This window comes from Gorilla gorilla, chromosome 5 (assembly GCF_029281585.2).
Source record: "Gorilla gorilla gorilla isolate KB3781 chromosome 5, NHGRI_mGorGor1-v2.1_pri, whole genome shotgun sequence".
Lineage (NCBI taxonomy): Eukaryota > Metazoa > Chordata > Mammalia > Primates > Hominidae > Gorilla > Gorilla gorilla.
This window is the reverse complement of record NC_073229.2, coordinates 182,625,888-182,644,566: the sequence shown is the minus strand read 5'-3', so window position 1 is coordinate 182,644,566 and position 18,679 is coordinate 182,625,888. Positions and strand designations below refer to the sequence as shown.

At 41.9% G+C, this 18,679-nt stretch overlaps 1 protein-coding gene across 6 annotated transcripts in view; it reads right to left on the bottom strand.

The window, feature by feature from the left end:
- The window catches only part of TULP4 (TUB like protein 4), a 273,493-nt gene that overhangs the window by 97,434 nt on the left and 157,380 nt on the right, over window positions 1-18,679 (bottom strand). The gene's annotated exons all lie outside the window — the stretch shown is intronic.

The following is an 18,679-nucleotide window of genomic DNA, read 5'->3' as shown; positions in this document are numbered from 1 at the left end:
GCGAACATGCCCACTACTACAAAAACAAAGAGGCGACCTGGGGCCCATCCGCACCCAGCACCTGCCTCTCAGATGGTCCTTCATCTGCTAGTCCTGTGCTGTGGGGAAACTATTTTAACAACCTTTACTATGGATTTGAATCAGGGTATTATTTATTTAGTATGGAAAGAGGAAAGGGTGAGTACTATTTAGGTTCATTTTCCTCCAGAAGCAAAATTTTCCGTATCTAACTTATTTCTGAATAGTTTAGCATCTAAATGTGGTTAATTTGGGGAAAAAAAATACATACTTGAAAAATCTAAGTTGTTTACGATTTATCACAGAGGAAATATCAAGAAATTATAAGCTTCAAATTTTCTGAGTATAAGAACTTTGTTTTTTAATTTGAAAAATTCTGATCACTTATCTAAAAAGGTAGCAACTCGGCTAGGTGGCTTTTGAGAATAGGTGAGTGCCGGAGGAGTCTGAGGGAAGCCTCACAGAGCCCAATAAAAGTAGCGAGGGACTGAGGGTTATGGAATGGTCCCCGGACACCATGAGCCACCAAACCAACACGGCAGGGCTCACCCTGGAGAATGCTCCCTGAGGCTGTTCCTGATTGGCCCATCCTGGTAATCATGAATTAATTCAGTCTGACACATTCAGCACACATTTTTTACATTCATGCTATGTGACTAATACCGAGTTGGTGGCTATGAAACACACCTGTTGTTCTCAGGTAAGTTCCAGCTGGGAAGTCAGAACCTCCAGACATGCAGCTAGATACTGACATATATCAATAAAATAACAGCTATTACTAACCAGGCAAGAGTACTCTTGCTATGAATAAAAAAAGATTTGAACCCTTGTCTACTCCCAGCATTTTGTGCCTAATAGCTAATTATAATAGTTGTGAACATGTGGCACTGGTGTTAATGGTTTCCAAATTCTAATTTATATCTGAAAATAAAAAGGACTGATAGTTAAAGACTTCCACAGTGCCCAGGCCCCTCCTCACACCCTCTGTCCAAAGTACAATTTCTGCTTTCAGACCAACACATAAACCCCGGGACTTCTCAAAGCGATGCCATGGACACACCTGATTTTAGGTCTTTAAACTTGTGTCTAGGGCACCAGAGGGCTAGGAGGAACCCCCAGGAATCACCTGATTTAGTGTGCCTTGAGCAGCCTTGGTTGGCCACACTTGGTGTTATCTGCACTTGTTGTAAAATGTATAATAAAATCAAATTTTTCAAGAGAAATTATTACCCACTTAAAGTGTGAAGAATATCATAGCTCTTTTTTAAAACTGCAAAAATCAGAGGCAGCTGTGAGGTTGCAATCTTTTGAGACCTGGTGATCACTAGAAAAACTGAATCCAGGTGATGGCTCACCTTGCATGGATGTGGACACCGAGAACTCCCAGGTGGCCCCATCTAGCGGAATCCTCTCTGTTGAGACCCTCTTCCTTGCTCTAGTCGTAGCTCTGTGGATGCAGTGCTTACAGAACTATCAGCTTGTGAACACCACCCACCCCCCACAGGTCTGTGCTGCTTGAGGAAAAGGACAGAGGCATGTTCACCTTTGAATACTGACACACAGCAATCATGAATATATTGTGCAAACAATAATATATCATTAGAAGTTGTAATCCTTGTTAACTTATATCTTTGAACTATATAGAAAGTATTGGAAACTATTTCAAGTAGTTTACTTTTTTTTTTTTTTTTCCCACTTTTACCTAAGTTGGCCTCGACCGCATAGCCTCGCCTCCTTGTATGTCAGGACAACCGGCTGGAGCCACCGCAGCTCCCTCAAGTAGTTTACTTTAAATTCCCAAAGGCATTTGCACGACAGCATATACTGCCTGCCTGCCTGTGATAAACCAGACATTGTTAGGTGCTAAGGACAGAGATTAGGACATCTTGTCTCCCTGGAGTTCAGTTTCCTAAACAGACATTAATACAGTCCTTTGTACACAGACAAAGGAGGGGGCTCAATTCATGTGGGGAGCAGGGCAACAAACCCAGATTCATTTTTTTAGCTTAGTTTAAAAAATCCTGTATTAGAATTACTGATTTTTTTTTAAGTTAGACCAACATCAACAAAAGTCCTTAAATGACATTGAACTTGTCATAAAATTTAGGATTTCCAAGTGGTAAAAAGCCCACTTCACAGACATCTTTCAGATCTGCCAATGATTTGACCCAAGCACTAGAATCCACAAATGTGCATGTGGCTACAATTTGGTCCCTAACACATTAGTTATTTAAGCCCATAGTCATTCATGTACTTCAGAATAGCCACTGTGGAATAGAACATGACAAATTAAGAACACGATGTTCATGACTGATCAGTTTTTAAATTATTTCCTTATTTAAATGTAATACCAATGACTACTCATCCACTATGACCCTCTCTGTAAAATAATACTTGATGACAAGATGTCATACTCCAGAGGAGAGAGGCTAGCCACATTATTTACATTTTTGCCCTTAACATCCATCAAAAACAAACCTCTCCATGAAAAAGGCTGCACGGTCATAGCATGACACAAACACAAAAGAGTGGAGGCAAAACATATTTTTAAATGATTTCTAATGTGAAATTAAAGATTTTTTGGTCTTATGACAACACAGTTGCCATTGTTGGATAAACAAAATGTTCACAGACTCAATTTCATCTTTTAGAAATTCTTAATCAGTGGCCAGGTGCGGTGGCTCACGCCTGTAATCCCAGCACTTTGGGAGGCCGAGGAGGGCAGATGACGAGGTCAGGAGATTGAGATCATCCTGGCTAACACGGTGAAACCCCGTCTCTACTAAAAATACAAAAACTAGCTGGGCGTGGTGGCGGCCACCTGTAGTCCCAGCTACTCGGAAGGCTGAGGCAGGAGAATGGCATCAACCCGGGAGGCGGAGCTTGCAGTGAGCCGAGATCATGCCACCGCACTCCAGCCTGGGCGACAGAGCAAGACTCCACCTCTAAAAAAAAAAAAAAAAAAAGATTCTTAATCAGTTGAGATGCAGCAGTACATGGAAACATAGTCCCATTTACACACTTTGCTAAGAGTTCCAACTAGTATAAACGAAAAGGTGAGTAACACCCTTAAATTAGAGACAGAAATCTTTCCAGTGATTTTTGGTTTAAAAATAAAGCCAAACTGCTAATGCTGTTATTCTCATTTCCTCCCCTGTCTATAATTCACAGCTGCAGCCTTATCTCCCAGTAGCTTACTTCCTGTTCTCTAAATCCTTCCAGCCTATTTGGCAATGTTAGGACATACCAGAATGTTGAGGAATTACCAGCTGGGGGCCAGCTGGGTTCTCAGTTGCCCGAATTTTGTGCTATGGGGTCATGGATCTGCGCAGTTATCCAGGTATAGAGCTTCCCTTCCCTTTTCAAGGAGAATGTGACTCTCGTTGACTCTCAGCACCAAAGAACTTCTGTCTTGGGGTATTAGCTAAAGTGTATGTTCTTTGACTAAGAAGTCAGAGGAAAGGGTTAGTTTTGACCCAGGCCTTTGATGATTCAAAAAAATACCAATCTATTACCCTATCCAGTATAAGACATGTTCTCTCATTTTAGAGTGTTACTATTATCAGTGAAGTTATTAAAGGCAGGAAAATCTACACAAAAAAACATAGGGCAGAACTGCTGAAAGCCTACATTTGGGCCATAATCTAAGGCCCTAAGTCAGTCACATCACTTCTTACACCTAGAACTACTTTTAGGGAAAGCAAAACAAGCATCACTTTGGCCATCCCAAGGACGTTCATCTTCTGAGTCGGGAGCCCTCCAAAGGGTGTTGATAGATTTACACAAGAAGCCATCTCAGGGAACAACCAATGTTACCACTATTCAGAAGGATTTCTCTCAACCTAAAACAAATGTAATTTGAATGAACACTAAATACACACAGCTCAAGGAAGAAATCCCTGTGATTATCACCACTCTGTTCTTCTTATTCTGCAGTTTATTAAGTGAACCAGCAACAACTACAATTGTGCAAGAAAAACAAAGTGATTGCCAATTTAATTGTAGACACATTTGGTCATTTTAACGAACCAAAAGCACCCTGAAAAAGAGGCTGGAAGAAATTCAACTAGAACAATGGTTCTGCAGACTGCTGCCCCCAGAGATGTCACCGGGAGGTCAATGGTGAGGAAGGCGGGCTCTGGAGTCTGGCTGCCTGGCTCTGACTCCGGGCCTCGTCACTCACCAGCTGCACAGCTGTGGCCACCAGGACCCTCTTGCTGCCCCTTTCCTCGTCTGCTTGACGCAAGCCATGGTGGCACACCCCTCACGGAGTTGTGAGGAGTATCTTAAGAAAGGACCTCAGACCGGGGCCAGGCACACCGCAAACATTCAGCAAATGAGAGCTCTGTGTTATTAATTCACAAACTCAAAACTCCAGAAGATAAAGACTGCTTCAGCACAGTATTTACATATACAGTTTCCTCTTTAATAAAACATAAATGTTTTGAAAGGTAATCTCCCTTTCCAGACCTGTCTCCCACCACTTGCACCCCCTACCCAACTCTGTAACTTAAAAAGCAACATCACCACATGCTTCGTGCCACCCTTGGCCAGGAACACCCTTCTGCCCCTTGCCGCCTGGTGAGTAAAGCCTTCCCTGAAGTTCCAAGCACTCCCGCTTGCTCTGCGTGCAGCACCTTCTGCACAGTCCCGGCCCATACGGTACACTGCGCTCCCTCAATCAAATGTTCCACACCAGACTGAGAACTTTGTAGCTTTTGTTCTATTAAACTATTCTTGAAAGATGATTAACCGTATCTGTTCCCTCTCTCTCTCTCTCAAGAGTAAGATGTTAAAACTGATTCAAATGATAAGGGGGTGGATAACAGCTTTATTGAGACAAAATTCACATATGTAATTCACCCATTGTCAGTGTACAATGCAATGGTTATTAGTATATTCACAGAGTTGTACAACCTTTAAAATATGTTTTAGAACATCTACCTCAACCCTCAAAGCCCTGTACTTTTTAGCTACCACCAACCAACCCCACAATATTTCCCTCCAGCCCTAAGCAACAAATTCTCTGTTGTTACAGTTTTGCCTACTCTGGACATTTCATATAAAAGGAATCATACGATATGTGCTCTTTTGTGACCGGCTTCCTTCTCTTAGCATGTTTTCAGGGTTTATCCATGTTGTAGCATGTATCGGTGTTTACCTTTTAAATATAGCCCAGTAACATTCCATTGTATTGAGAGACCACATTTTGTTGATCTGTTCATCAACTTTTAGCTATTATGAATACTGCTATGAACTTTTGTGTGCAAGTTTTTTTTTGTATAAACATGTTTCATTTTTCTTGGGTCTATACCTAGGAGTGGAGTTGCTGGGTCAAATGATAATTCTATGCTCAACTTTTTGAGGAACTACAGGACTGGTTTCCAAAATGATGCACCAACTTACATCCCCACTAGCAATGGCTGAGGTTCCCAGTTTCTCCAAATTCTAATACTTGCTATTGCCTGTCTTCTAAAAAATGACAGCCACCCTGGTGAGTGTGCAGCAGTTTGATTTGCGTTTCCCTGATGGTTAATGATGCTGAGCATCTTCTCATGTGCTTGGTGGCCATTTGTGTGTTTTTTGAGAAATGTCTATTCAGATTCTTTGCCCATTTTTAGTGGGGTAGTCTTTACTATTACTGAGTTTCTCTTAAGCCCTCTGAAACACTAACTACATGTGAAGAAAACTTTAGATTTTACTTTCAGATAGCCAAATTTATTTCTGTCATTTGAATGTTCACAAATCCAGTTCTCATTCAAACACAATTCAATTAATCTCAGTTGGTTGGCAAGAATCTGTGAATGAAATGGCCTAGAGATAATAAAGGAACTCAGAAAACAGATCTGTGGTCAAAACCCTGGAATCTGGGGACCGCCAGGACTCTAACCAGTTCTGAACCTGCATGTGCTGGGGGATGACCTTCTAGTCCCAGCTTCCTTAGGACATGTACCAGGAAACACTGTTACACATTCCTTCCTGTATTTTCCAAACTTTTTTGTCAGAAACTAATATATCTTCTTATTGGATAGAGTTTATATTATTAGCCAGGCCTGAATTAGGAAAAAGAGAACTCCACACCAAATCTGATATGAATGCGAAACTACCATTCCATGCTTCTCATCTATTAAGTGGCAGCAAGATTCTTCCATTAAAGCAAGATAAAACAATGCTGAAGAGCTACATTATAATTACGGTCTGGAGGAAACCCAACAGTTAATACTTTCATCTTTTGACCATATTCAGGCATTCATCTGCCTCAAAATCCTGTGGAATAGTACCCCCTATGACTCTAACTTCTATTCTTTTCCACTCATCATAGCTGCAAACTCCTGAGTAAAAATTCTACTGGAAAGTATGTTCAATCACATGCACTATTCATTGAGGTTGCAAATCACTTTGAAAACTTGTGAAATTCACATTTTTCCTCATCACTTCTTTTCACTCACTCTCAACTAAATACCCTTGGTGTATCTAGTAGTTATTAGTATTAATAGTTAATTTAGAGCTAAAACAGACATCTGTTTAGAGCTCTGGCTCACAGATGAGGAAAGGTAGGCTAATGAGGTGAACAAGCTTTCCTAAGGTCACAAAGCAAGTTCAAGATTAGGTCAAGGTCCAAGAGGCTCTGTCTTCCCTCTCTTGTTCAGAGCACCTGTTAACCAAGCTGTCACCTGTGGCCGTCAATCACTCAGCCAATGAGTATTCAGGAAGCACCAAACAGGTGCACTCAGGGAGGACACACAGAGGGTAGAGACGCCTGCCCAAAGAGCGCCTGGTGGAACACTCAGAGGAGCCACTTCATTCTTTGCTTTTTAAGCATGTGTTCTTGCTGTCATACTTTTACAATGCAAAAATGTCCTAGAAAACAACTGTATCAATTAGTTCTGGTTCTGAGGAAAGAAAATAAAATCACACTAAAGAGAAATAAACTAAGACGTTCCTGGTGGTGTGTGTTGGGAGAAAAGCTGAGTGTTGGGAGACGCTGAGGCAGGGCTTGTATGTCTGACATAATGTAAAAGATTCTTGGAACATGTCCGGGATCCAGGGTCTAAAACTCCTTGTGGCCTTTGGAACACCAAGCTCTGTGCTAAAGGGTGGAAGGCTACCCTGACGCACCATAATCTCAGCCCAGGGCATAAAACCCCTTGTGGCTTGGATAGAATCCAGGGCTCGTGGTTCTGGAATGTGTCTAGACTTGCTGGCTCCTTGCTCCTTGCTCTCCCAGGATCGACTGTATCGAGTTAAAAGAACCTGCTCTCCATTATCTCAAGTAGCAGAGCATATGCTAAACCGTCACAGCTGTAAATCATGTGCTTAATGCATCGGTGCCCTTTTGAACCCCACATTCTCAACACCTGTTTGATCACCAATAAATAGTCTGGGCTTCCAGAGCTCCGGGCCTTTGCAGCCTCCATACACTAGAGATGGCCCCCTGGACCCACTTTCTCTCTCAAACTGTCTTTTCTCATTCCTTTGACTCCGCTGGACTTCGTCACCCCCCCGACCTGGTGTTGGGTCTGATCACCCCAACAGGTGTGTTATAAATGATTTTTAAACTTTTCCTTATTTTCTGATTTTCCCACAATGACCATATTTTACTTCCATCTTCTCATACGTCTGAAAAAACTATCTTGTTAGACAGTGAATTTAAACAATGTATTTCAGCAACAATAAGTTTAAGTCATTTTTACATACATTATTTTACATAGCTTATTTTAGCTCCACAAACATCTTAGAAGGAGGTACTGCCATGACTATTACCTTGTTTCAGATAAGTGAAGCTGAAAGAAGGTTAAAATCTCTCCATAGACTTTTTTTTAACTTAAAAATCTTAGGCAATATTTATGACATATATAACAGTTTAAAGAAAAATTTACTATGAAATGTTCTCATTCGGCTTAAAATATCACCAGTACTATCCAGAGCCCTGTGTATTCCTCTCAGACCTCAATCTTTTCTTGTCTGAGGAAAAAAATGACCTTATCGACATTTCATGTTTTTAATTCACAGGCATTTTTTTTTTTTCTTTGAGACAGAGTCTCCTCTGTCGCTCAGGCTGGAGTGCAGTGGTGCAATCTCGGCTTGCTGCAACCTCCACCTCCTGGATTCAAGCAATTCTCCTGCCTCACCCTCCTGAGTAGCTGGGATTACAGGCGTGCACCACCACACCCGGCTAATTTTTGAATTTTTAGTAGAGGCAGGGTTTCACCATGTTGGTCAGGCTGGTCTCAAACTCCTGACCTTGTGATCCACCCGCCTTGGCCTCCCAAAGTGCTGGGATTACAGGCCTGAGCCACCGCACCTGGCCAATTCACAGGCATTTTTATACCTTAATTATACATGTACATATCCTCAATACATTATTCTTAAGGGTTTTATATGTTACAGAAAAAATGTAACATACACCAAACAGATCCCTGGCCTAACATCTTCCAAGCATCTCCATGGAACACTTCAAACCTAAGAAGCAGGTATGGTTAGAAACTATCACTCAATACTTATGAAAGGGCTATGGAACTTTCTACCATCTTTCTGCAGAAGTCAGGATCTTTTAACACCACAGGAGATGCTGCTAGGAAGAAAAATCTAAATGAAAGCTGATTTGTATTGCAGTAGACATTCTGGTCTTCAAGGACATCCAATATCCTAAAAGTACAATGAACTCACCATAAGAAAGGTTCCAGCAAACTGAAGAGAGCTGGAGCATGAGTGGAGATTGACATTTCCACATCAGACATTAGGAGAGTGTGGTGGGTAAGAGCTTTTGATTCTCCCAACTACCGTATGATGCTAATCTTGCCATTCTTATCTTCCAAAATAGGAAACTGAGACTTAGGGAGGTTAGGTGTTTTGTCCAACATCCCATAGCCACACGGTGGTGGCACCAACCACTCAAACCTAGATGCAGTTCCTAAGTTTACACGTAAAGACGCCACACACGCACACGAGTGAATTCTAATGAGAAGAGTTGTTGTTGTTTTAGCTAGAAACCTAAACTAGCTGACTGACTACAAGATATCTAGGTGACTAAGGCAAAAGGAACATACCTGAGCAATGAGACGCCCAAATTAAAATATTAGTTAAGCAGGGCTAATTAGAAATGTCCCAGGGTTTCCATAGTGTAGTAATTATCAAGTTTGCCTAACACGCGAAATGTCCCCGGTTCAAAACCGGGCGGAAACAGCTCCTTCTACTTTTTGGGAGGCCGAGGCGGGCGGATCACCTGAGGTCAGGAGTTCAAGATCAGCCTGACCAACATGGAGAAACCCCGCCTCTACTAAAAATACAAAAATTAGCCGGGCATAGGGGTGCATGCCTGTAATCCCAGCTACTCGGGACGCTAAGGCAGGAGAATCGCTTGAACCCGAGAGGCGGAGGTTGTGGTGAGCCAAGATCACGCCATTGCACTCCAGCCTGGGCAACAAGAGCGAAACTCCGTCTCAAAAAGAAAAAGTGTCCCTGGAGACACTCACTGTAGAAAAAGGGCCACAACAAGGAACTTACCCTGGTAGGACAGACTGCAGCTTGGGAAGGGGAACAGTAGAATAGAAGACCAAGTAGGGAACGAGCAAGGGTCCTCACCTGCTCTCAAGCAGAGCTCAGGAGCTCAGTGGATGGGGGGGCTGCAGAAAGCTGGTCCAGCTCAAGTAGCGCATAGCAAACCACTGGGAAGATTTTTAATGACTTAAATTTCCAGTTAACCATCAGCTTTCTGGCAATTGCTGGATATTCATTCCCACAAGTTTTCCAGTAATCACTTTTACTGTTCATGTCAGCCACTTGAGAACAAGACTATAAATATATAAACTTGTTTTAAGTAAACACAAAACAAATCATCGAGATGTTTATTGTGTGCTGTTATCGGTTGTTATTCTCCCAACATAAGTTGTCAAAAAAAAAAAAACCTCCCAAAGCCAGCATTCTGGCACAGAGATAATTTGCTTTCTAATAACTCCAATAGTCATCATTTATTTTTGGATATAATTACAAAAATAACCTGAAGACCTTTTACAAAATCAACTGCCATTTCAAAATGTACACTGTATACTTTCTAAACTTAAGGCTTGAAAGCTAACAGCTTAGTTCAGACCTTTAATATGGCATTATCTTCCAAATAAATATGTCTTTAAAAACTGATCTAAAACAAAATGTACAATGTTTTTGAGTTATCAAAGATATTCCAACAATAATGTCTAAAATGCTGGCATCTTACCCCCTTTAATTGGGAAGTGAGAAAGTCCAGTTAATTTTAATATGAGTATGATTCTCTATTCAGAACACCAATCTTCATTTGTTTTCTCAGTCTGCACTTCCCTCAATTCATACAAATAATTTTGTAACAGTAATGACAGTCAACACTATCTCCCAATTGAATTAAAAGAAAAACCAATCTGTGACTCCATCCACATCCTCTCTAAACTCTAATTCAGATAACAGCTGAGCATTAACCTTGTGCCAGGCACTGGAGACACTGAAAGCTGCAGTCCAGTGTTGCCACACTGGGAATATGACAAAGCTGAAGGGTAACTGAGGGGTGGGGAAGGGGTGGGAGTAGGGTGTGGGGGCATGGGATGCCAGGACAGGAAAAGCTCCCTATGGTGAGTAAAGGAAGAGCTAGGTTTAGGCAATGTTTTGTTTTTTGGTTTTCTTTTAGACTTCTGAGAAGCTCAAAGCAGCTCAAAAGAATTTTATTTAACTTGTCCTCATAATATCCATGGAAACCTTCACAACTTTCTCATAAATCAGGGGGCATTTTGCATACAGAAAAATATACACAGAAGTTTTGTCTAAGACCTTTCCAGCACTTATTTGTAGAGCTAGTGCCAACATTCAGAATCCAAAACATCACTCTAGAATACCACACTGGTTTTGACTGTTTAATTTTCAACCATATTGAGATACAGATGGAAACACTCTTACAAAAACCAATGATCACTCAAAATTATAAAGAAGTCCTACATATTTTTTAAAATGAAAAAAAAAAAAAGAAAGTGAGGAGGTGTTGTATCCACCTACTAGAGAGCAATTCCGAAAGCACAGAGCTAGTCACAACACTAGCACCTGAGAGGAAACGAATGCAGAGCCAGCGCTCAGATGCACTACAGACGGAGATGAGCTCCTTCATGTCCAGAGCTGACTCTACCTGCCACATGCTTAGAAGGGCTTGACCACACCCTGGGCCCACAGCTTGACTCTGCACGGGTTTTCTGCAGTGCTTCCAGATGAAAGAGGCTCGGCACAACTCCATTTTTCATCACTAACTATTGTCTAACATTCACATTTTACTTCTTGAGTTGTGGGTCACTTCCCACTTCTGACACACAATATGTTCCACAGATAAAAGCAAACAGTGCGTGCACACATATGCACTATGTTTTATACAGTTCTTGTTAGTTGCCAGGGAAAAACAGCTTCATAAAAGAGGGCTAGCCAGGTGCGGTGGCTCATGCCTGTAATTCTACCACTTTGGGAGGCTGAGGCTGACAGCTCGCTTGAGCCCAGGAGTTCGAGACCAGCCTGGGCAACATGGTGAAACCCCATCTCTACAAAAAATACCAAAATTAGTTGGGCATGGTGCTGCATGCCTGTAATCCCAGCTACTTGGGAGGCTGAGGTGGGAGGATGACTTGAGCTCGTGATGTCCAGGCTGCAGTGAGCCGTGATCATGCCACTTCACTACAGCCCAGGTACAAGAGAACCTGTCTCAAAACAACAACAACAACAAAAAACCCAAACAAACATAAAAGGCGGCCAACCTGGAAATACCTGCAGGTTTTATCTTCTTAATCCAGAAAAGCTATTTTCTGCTTACTTACTTCAGTACATAGCCTAGAACACCTGTATCAACGGTTCTCTGCTAAGAACTGAAATGTCATCATTCTTTTACGTTATACAGTACATTGTACTGTATAATGTTTGGTTTCCCTACCTCAGGCAGGTACACAGGGGCCAGGCACCATCTATAACACACACCTCGGCTAGCTTACTGAGCTCTGTTGCACACATCCACCCAGGTAGGTGTGCATCTGAGTTGTGAATCTAGCTCAACTAACTGCAGAAAATGAACAAGTAGTTTTAAAACATCACTGCCAAAAAACCAAAGAGTGAAAATAAAACAAATTAAGCATTAGCAAAAACAAGAAAATGGCAGAGGTGACATTTTTTCTACTCCCAGAATGGATTCTTCACCAGCCATATATGGAGTAAATGCAAAGATGATCTGATCAGATCTGACAAGACATTGGCCAAAAAAATAAAATTATCAAGAAAGAAATGACCAAGATGACCATTTTAGATACGGATCTACACACACACACTACACCTTAAGATGTTACTGTATAATAGAATGAATCCATCTGATTGACAAGACATTAAAAATACTGTACTTCACTGACATCTCATGCTTTCACAATTTCTTTTGGGTTGACTGTAATGTATATACTTTTATTGGCACAGTAGTATATAACATATAAATATGGCATTTATTGGGGTGCCTGTTCAATTTTTTTTAACCGACAGGTACTTATTCAAGAAAAGCCTACAAATCATGCCAATGTATAAAAATACCTTTACAATAATGCACTTCAGTAAATTTTTAAACAATTTACAGAAAATGTTTTTTTAATTTGGTAAACTTTATCAAAATGGTAAATCTCAATAACCTGATCACACAGTTAATTCCAAGTTTATTAGTAAACACTTTATCTGGTTAAATGTGATTTGTGTTATGCAATTTTGAGGCAAAACAGACTATTAGACAACAGCCTACAATGGTAGCTAGCACCTTCTCTTGCCTGAACACTGGGATCTGAACAGCTAAGTTAGAATTACCTGAGTGTCATGGGTGACTGGGAAGTTGGAGGCAGAGAGAAGTAAAGTTCTCAAGCTCTTTTAGAGTGTTCTTTCGTCAAAATCCACATGAATGCTAAAGAACTTTGAGTACAGTGTAAGAGTTCCAAGGATGGGGTCTGATGTCAGACAAATGTGTATGAATTCTGGCTGCGGAACTACTAACTTGGGACTTTGGGCAAGTTTCACCCACAAATAGAGAGGTTGTGAGAAATAAAAAACTGTCTGGCACACAGAAAGATTCAATAAGCGTTATGTATGATTATTTTTTACGTAAAGGTACACATATATGAAGTGCCTGATCTCCCAGCAGCTGGACTTGAAATATGCTCTCAGGCAGTATGGTCTGAGGCCAGCATTTACCACCACCAGTAAGTACACTTCACTGATTCTAACTCAAGTGTGGTCCTTGGACTAGCAGCAGCACCTGCGAGCTTGTTAAAATGCAGAACTTCAGGCTCTACTCCAGTTCCAGTGAATGAGGACCTGCATGTGAACAGGTATGTCACATACACATTGAAGTTTTCAAGGCAATGAACTAAAGGAGAACTAAAAGTCCAAATCATTGGCTGTAACATCATGTAAAATGCTGAAACAGAACTCAGCTGAGGATGAATGGCAAGTGCTTCCTTCCTCAGGTCACTGGATTAGCTGTTCAGCATCTGTAAAAACAAGTGAGATGAAAACTGCCAAGGGTTAGCAAGGTAAGCCCATAACGTCATTCACTGCCTAGAAACAACACTTCTTGCCTCTGCCCTTTTTTCTATTACTTCAAAAGTCCTAAAATAAACTACCAATCTTCAGACTCCTCACTACATTAGGATTTAATCTATACAGCTGCAAAACTGAGGCAGAGAAAAGCATCTATTTTATAAGTGAAAACATCAATCCCTGTAAAAGGAAGTTACTGGCAGTTGCATACACCTGTATCCACACAACGTTCACACACATACACACACAAATCCAGGCTCTTTCTCCCTCAGAAAATGTCTGACAACTCTAAGAGAAAAATAACCCAAGCCTCAGACTAATACACTGGCTTGTCACTTAGGGAGTGGCAAAGTCATTTTACCAAAACAAAGCAAATACCAGTACACTGAGAGGTCACGCTGGTTTTGTAATTTTGTCAAGGCATTTAAAGATAAGAAAATTCTATTAATGGAAAACAATTTTATTGAATCTATAGTGGTGGTTCTTACAGAAGAACAATTGAATTTTGTACAAATTGCCTTTCCACCTTAACTAATTATACTAAGCTGCTGTCTCCTATGACCGCCTCCTCCACCTCAGAAAGTCTTTTTTAAAAATTAGTAAGAAGGGAAAGGCTGGCATTTGCAGCAATGCGGGCCAGTGCTAAACAGAAGCATCCTCTGACTTCATCGTGAGGTGGAGGCCTTCAAAACCCCAGTGGACAGAGTAAGTGCCCATGCTCCTTCCTCATAGGGCTCCCTCCTTAAGGGTGGTGAACTGGGTGAGGGCTGGAGCTTACTCCAGAGATCACAGTGGGTGGGTGAGGAGGAGGGGGAAAGGGGGGACATTGTGAACTAGCCAACAGAAGCCTGCTTGCTCTGGCTGGTAGCTTGGTTTGGAGAACTGCTAAATCTCTTCCCACACCTTGTATGTACTAGGGGATTTATAGTGCACAGATAGACTAATGACTGTGGGTTCCAAAAGTATCAGCCACAGTACCTGCTGAAAGAGGCAAAAGGCCTATGGCTGGTATGCTGGGGGCACCGGGTACCTGAGGCATCAGCCCTGCACTGCTAGTGTCTATGGGAGAAAGGCCCAGCACAGACCTATTGTTTTATGGTGCTGTCCTCACTGCCTTACAAAACATCTGTATCTATCCTGTTTTCAGCCTTTTTACTTTCAAATTTTCATAATATATGAAAAAATAGGAGGCCATTAATATATTTTATATACCAAAATAAACCCAGTATTTTCAATGAGGTAGGAGCTTAAGATTGCCAATCTACAGAAGCTACATCAGAATTTCACCTTGGCCCAGCTCACCTGTAACTCATACCAGCCCCAGGAACAGGTAAATTGGTTTTGCAGGGTTGAGGCTAAAGGATGACACCACTATCAATCACAAAGAGGCTATGTTTTGCTGCAATGACAAACAATGCCCCAAATCTCACTGGCTTAAAATAGCCAAGGCTTATTTTTTAATCATGCTTCACGGCCACGTGGGTCGGCTGAGGCTCTGTTCTACACTATCTTCACTCAGGCATATGAGTGGGAGAGCCTTTAGTACAGGGGTGTCCATCTTTTGGTTTCCCTGGGCCACACTGGAAGAAGAATTGTCTTGGGCCACACATCAAAAACAATAGCTGATGACAAAAAACAAACAAACAAACAAACAAAACACCTAACAATAGCTGATGACCTAAAAAAAAAAATTGCAAAAAAAACTCAATGTTTTAAGAAAGTTTACGAATTTGTGTTGGGCTGCATGAGACCCACAGGTTGGACAGGCTTGCTCTAGTACCTCTTCTGCAGTACCAGGAAGAGGGAGAATGGACACTCAGGCCGAGATTTACAAGGTCTCCACGCATACTCTATTGGACAAGGCCAATTAGCTAAAAACATCTAACCTGACAGGAAAGGAGAAGTGTGATGGTATCCTGTGCCTGGATAGGGGAGAACTAGACAAGTCAGAGTAACAGCACAAGTGACCACATGCTTCCATCCCAGATTCCAGCAGGTACCTGTGACCCTGGCCAGGACTGACCCTTGCCCCTCACTCAAGGGAGTTTCCATAAACTGCTGTCAGATGGACAGACACTTGCTGGTGGTGGTCTTCCAGGGCCATTTCCCATGGATTCCCTCTGGTTGCTCACTACCTGGTTGTCTGTTTCTGCCTAAAATTCACCTTACTATTGAAAATCTCTCTCCTGCTGAGCAAACCTTCTCACCTTCCATAACTGCATCAGCTATTCAATCTCATCATGATCCACTTCCCCACATCCCTAGTTAATGTCATGTAAAACCACGCAGCCTGCCTCTTCCAGCTGCACTCTCATCAGATTACACAGAACAGCCTCCACCGATTTCTCGGGATTCCGAGTGCCAGAACTTGGGGGGAAAGTACATACATTTCTTTAGGGAAGTTAAACCTTTCCTCCTTGTGACTATTTAAATGAAATATCTTAAGTTATATTACAATGTGTATGTATCTGTATAGAAAGCAGCCTAAGAGACATCAATTTGTAAACACTGGTTATTTCTAGGAAGTGGGGTTATGATGGAGTTTTACCTTCTTTTTATGCATTTTACACTTTACAAATATATATTATTTATATGCTTTCATATATGTAATTACATAAAAATTAGAGAATGCTACATTAAATTCTGTCCATTTGGTATATTTTCTGAGGATCAACTTCATACTAATTAATTCCTTGTATATATATTATTTCCTCCACACTACCTTCTTAAAGTACTGCACCTGAGGTAAGGAAACCAAAAGTTGATTATGTTACTTATTTGATTTGATAAAATGGACCGCTGCCTCAAAGAAAACACGCACGGTTTAAGCTCTGTGTAAATACTTCTTCATTGCCTGACTGAACTGCTTTTACGCAAGGGTGATTCTAGCCGAGAGAATGCAAGTGACAAGCTGACAAAGAGAGCAGGACAAAAAAGAAGAGACAACCTAGGTTCTGCCCTCGACATGAGAGAATAGAGGTTGGGGAGAGGAAATACAAAGAACAACAATAATAATAATGGCAGCTAATATTTACTAGGTACAAACACTCTGCTTGGTTCTCTACTAACATTATTGCATATATTTTCTCATTGAACTACGAAGATTATTCAAAATAGCAGGAACTATTTTCCCTACTTTTAGCACTGAGAAAACTGAGGCACAGGAAAATTTCATAATCACAGCTGTTGAATGGTGGAGCCAGGCAATCTGGGTCACGAGCTTATGGCCCTTAGCATTACACTAACTCACTCAACATCATATTTCAAATTAACTCTAGGAGGACTGTGCAATGTATAAAAATACCAAACCATAGCAAAATCCAGCATAAAACAGAATTGTAGTACATCTTTGAAAAATGACAGACTTCTAAACTTTGAGGCAACGGAAAAAAATCAAAGAAAAACAGGCTCAACTAGAAGTGCATAAATTTAGGTCTGTGGTAGACACTCATTGTTTCCACATGTTCCCACTCTTGGCTTCCACAACAGAAACAATGACCCCAGTCCATCCCAGGTGCTTCTGCCATGACCCCCCCCCCGGCCATCACTTTACCTCAGGGCCAGCCAGCTACATGGAGGACTATGACTCAGGCCAGCCAATCAGGTCTTCCTTTTTTTTTTTTTTTTAGACAGAGTTTTGCTCTTGTTGCCCAGGCTGGAGTGAAATGGCACGCTCACAGCTCACCACAACCTCCGCCTCCCAGGTTCAAGCGATTCTCCTGCCTCAGCCTCCTGAGTAGCTGGGATTACAGGCAAGTACCACCATGCCCAGCTAATTTTTGTATTTTTAGTAGAGACGGGGTTTCTCCATGCTGGTCAGGCTGGTCTCGAACTCCCGACCTTAGGTGATCTGCCTGCCTCAGCCTCCCAAAGTGCTGTGATTACAGGCATGAGCCACCGTGCCCAGCCAGGTCTTCCATACTTCTACTGACAGTGACTGTTCCAAGGAGTGAGCCACTGGAATCACTGCTGAAATTTTACAGATCAACCCAGGGAAACATGGGATGGTATGGTTTGAATATCTGTCCCCTCCAAAACTCATGTTGAAATGTAATCCCCTGATATGATTTGGATTTGTGTCCCCGCCCAAATCTCATGTCAAATTGGAGGAGGGACCTGGTGGGAGGTGACTGGATCATGGGGGCGGATTTCCTTCTTGCTGTTCCCATGACAGTGAGTGAGTTCTCACGAGATCTGATGATTTAAAAGTGTGTGGCACTTCCTGCTTGGCTCTCTCTCTCTTCTACCACCATGTGAAGAACCTTCCTTCCCCTTTGCCTTCCAACTGCATGATTTCAAGTATCCTGAGGCCTCCCAGTCATGCTTCCTATTAAGCCTGTGGAATTGTGAGGCAATTAAATCTCTTTTTTTCATAAATTACCCTGCCTCGGGTAGTTCCTTTTTTTTTTTTTTTTTTTTGAGACAGAGCCTTGCTCAGTTGCCCAGGCTGGAGTGCAGTAGCACAATCTGGGTTCACTGCAAGCTCCGCCTCCCAGGTTCACGCCATTCTCCTGCCTCAGTCTCCCGAGCAGCTGGGACTACAGGCGCCCGCCGCCACGCCTGGCTAATTTTTTTTTTGTATTTTTAGTAGAGACAGGGTTTCACCATGTTAGCCAGGATGGTCTCGATCTCCTGACTTCGTGATCTGCCCGCCTCGGCCTCCCAAAGTGCTGGGATTACAGGTGTGAGCCACTGCGCCCAGCCATGCAGGTAGTTCTTTATAGCAGTATAACAATGTAAGTAATACAGAAAATCGGTACCAGGAGTGGGGCACTGCTATGAAGATACCTGAAAATGTGGAAGCGACTTCGAAACTGGGTAATAGGCAGAGGTTAGAACAGTTTGGAGGGCTCAGAAGACAGGAGGATTGTGGGAAAGTTTGGAACTTCCTAGAGACTTGCTCAACAGTTTTAACCAAAATGCTGATAGTGATACCGACAATAAAATCCAGGCTGAGGTTGTCTCAGATGGAGATGAAGAACTTACTGGGAAATGGAGCAAAGGTAACTCTTGTTATGCTTTAGCAAAGAGACTGGAGGCATTGTGCCTCTGCTCTAGGGAAATGTGGAACTTTGAACTTGAGAGAGATGATTAGGGT